Raw genomic sequence first — 3143 nt, forward strand, 5'->3', positions numbered from 1 at the left:
CTTTGATTTCTTACCTATATACTGTTGCATGAAATTGGAGGAAATAGAATTATGTGAATAAGGAAATTGGATGTACCAAAATTGAAAGAATGTTTTGATTTTTCGATGACAAAATCAGGCTTACTCGAAGAAAACGAGATTGACTGAAGAAATTAATGAAATTGAAGAATAACAAGTTGATGGCGTCGAATGAAAAACTTGGATGAATTAGGGGGTGATGAAAATAATATGAAATATAATATTCATTACCGAAATTCATTATGATATTTTTTTAAAAATTATTTCCATATTTGTTAATAATGAATGATATTATAATTAAGGAAATAAGGTAGTGTTTAATTCATTACAATGATAATTTTACATTAATTACTATAATATTTAAGGAAATTAGAACTTAGACAATAATGAGCAATATAATGTAAATAAGTAATAAGAAAAAATATATATTTCAATTTGGAAAAATCTAAATAATTAATGTTAATGATAAGGTTAAAATTGTCCTAAAAATATAGGAAATCCTAATCAAGATAAAAATAAATAAAATTTAGGACATTCGTGAAATATCCTAGTCAAATCATGTATTTTCTCTAAATCTTTATAGTGGTTTTTATCACCATTCCAATTTCTCTTAGTGGACTTGTTGTCTGAACCATGAGTTTCCACTTAACTCACTAAGAGTTAGTGGGATTATACAACAAAATGTTGGATTTTTCCACTAACTTTAGTCAAGGGGAAAAGTGGTGATTTTACCATTGTAGTGAAAGTCAAAAGTCAATATTTTGACTTTTTACTATTTTGTCCGTCTTGACTAATTTTGACCTCCCGAGCATTACTCCACATTCATTTTTCTGAAATTCAAATCACATTTAAATCTAAAGCCAATTAAAGTTTGATTTTTCAAAGTCAAAAGTTAACATTTTGACTTTTTACAATTTTGACCATTTTCATCAATTTCGAGCTTCCGAATATGAATCCGTATTCATATTTTTAATATTCAAATTACATTTATATTTCTGTCCATCTGATATAACCATGATTAGTAAGTTAATCCTTCACATGATTAGTAAGTTACCCCCGAGACAACATCATGCTCCTTAAGTCCCACCGATCCACTATTGAACAATTGGTTTTAGGTCTAACCTATAAATCGAATCCCTCTTTGGCCAATGAGAGGGTGGGGCCCCTTGTTCAAGACTTGGATTCAGTCCTTAAGGGAACAACCTATCTACTAACCCTACAGGGAGTGCAAGTGAATTTCATCTTGCACCCTATGTTCTTAGCCATCCACCCAGTCTTACCCTTAAAATGGGAGGTTTGTTGGGTCAGCACTGTTCAACTGCCCTCACCCATACAGATCTACGGATAATACCATTTGAACAAAAGTTCATAGTTAGCTTAGGATTAAGATTAAGTTACCTAGGTCATCAAAAATCAAAATAGTCAGTTTTATATAGTCAACAATGTTATAACTGAAAAGTGACAATTTCATGGTTCCATTCTTATGTAAACTCTTTACATAGGATGTCCTCACTTCCATGTCTCTACATAAACGATTTAGGATCACATCGTTTGTAATAACTATAAAGCGGGTTTTATTCATAGTGTTGCTAGAATAAGGCACCCAACCAGCTTATTCATACACTATAGATTGTTTGGGCTATATACTCGAACTAGTAAGGATCAGATCCTTAGTTCTATACATGAGCATGTAGTCTTTTGATTTTTCTAAACTATTTAGGATGTTCTTAACGACAATCCATTCCTTTTAAAATTCTATAATTTATATCTAGACAACATTCTGTTTATATAAGATGTTTGATACTGGCTAGTATTTTTTTCTTGTAGTTCCAAACAATTTGGATCTTGAGAACACATTGCACATTTCGAAATCTTTTATTTGAAATTGTGTAGCTAGCTATTTCTTGACGTTTAGTTAGATAATCTACATCACTCATTGTCTGTTTATAAGTCAATGGATCCTCTTAAATCATCAAACTTAATGATTTAGTTTTCGATAAAACTAAGTAACGGTCAGGCTGATGAACAACCTTCTCACTACTTCGAGGCACTCTCAATTTTTGAGAAAGATGTAACTAACCAGATTCCTAGTTTTTTCAACTACTTTAATGGATGAAGTAGGTTTATCTCTAACGTCTTTGGAAATCCTATTCAATATTAATATACTATGTAATTTGATGATTCATTATAAAGCGAACCATGTCCAACAAGGCTTTAGTTTCTTCTTTCTGATACATCGTTCTACTTAAGTGTACTAGATATAGAGAGTTTTGACTAGATTTTGTACTCTATCAAATAGTCTTTGAATCTCTTAAGTCCACATACTCTTCACCTCAATTTGATTGAAGTGTCTTTATACTTTTACCTAATTGATTTTCAACTTCAGTCTTACATTCTCTGAACTTTTCAAGAGAATTAGACTTGTGATGCAATAGATAAATATGACAAAACCTTGAATAATCATCAACAAAATTGATAAAATAATCATATCCTCTTTGAACTTTGACATTCATTGGTCCAAAGAGGTTCAAATTTACGAACTCTGGTTGTATTTTGGTTATGAGACTTTTTTTTTTTTGTAAAAGGTCTCTTGGTCATTAGTCCTTTTAAGACAAGACTCACATGAAGGTAAAAAGTTATCTTCTAACTAATTTAGAAGTCTACTCTTAACCAATCTCCCAATTTGAGATTTATGTGACCAAATCTTAAGTACTATATATACATATTAGAAGAAACCTTTTTGTCTTTTATGCTAAACATTTCAGTATTAAAGACAAAATTCTACTCCAATTGGTCTTAACTTATATAAGTTGTTAATAAGTATAGTAGAACAAATCTAAATACACTTAGAAGAAAATGAACACTTCATTTCAAATATATTATGTACATTTGTTATTATTAGGGGTTGATGCCTAAATCTCATGGTCTTATAGTTTGTAATTGTATATATTATACAAAGTTTTATTTATCTAATAAGATAAAGTGTTTTATTTTATTTGATATTTAGTTGCATTAACCCACAAAACCAATAAACTAACATCCAAGGTTATCTTCTGTAACCTAAACATGTATGTGGAGACATACAAATAGATCATGTTTAAGTGATAACCTAAATGGTCTGTAGT

Source organism: Cucumis melo, chromosome 11 (assembly GCF_025177605.1).
Source record: "Cucumis melo cultivar AY chromosome 11, USDA_Cmelo_AY_1.0, whole genome shotgun sequence".
NCBI lineage: Eukaryota > Viridiplantae > Streptophyta > Magnoliopsida > Cucurbitales > Cucurbitaceae > Cucumis > Cucumis melo.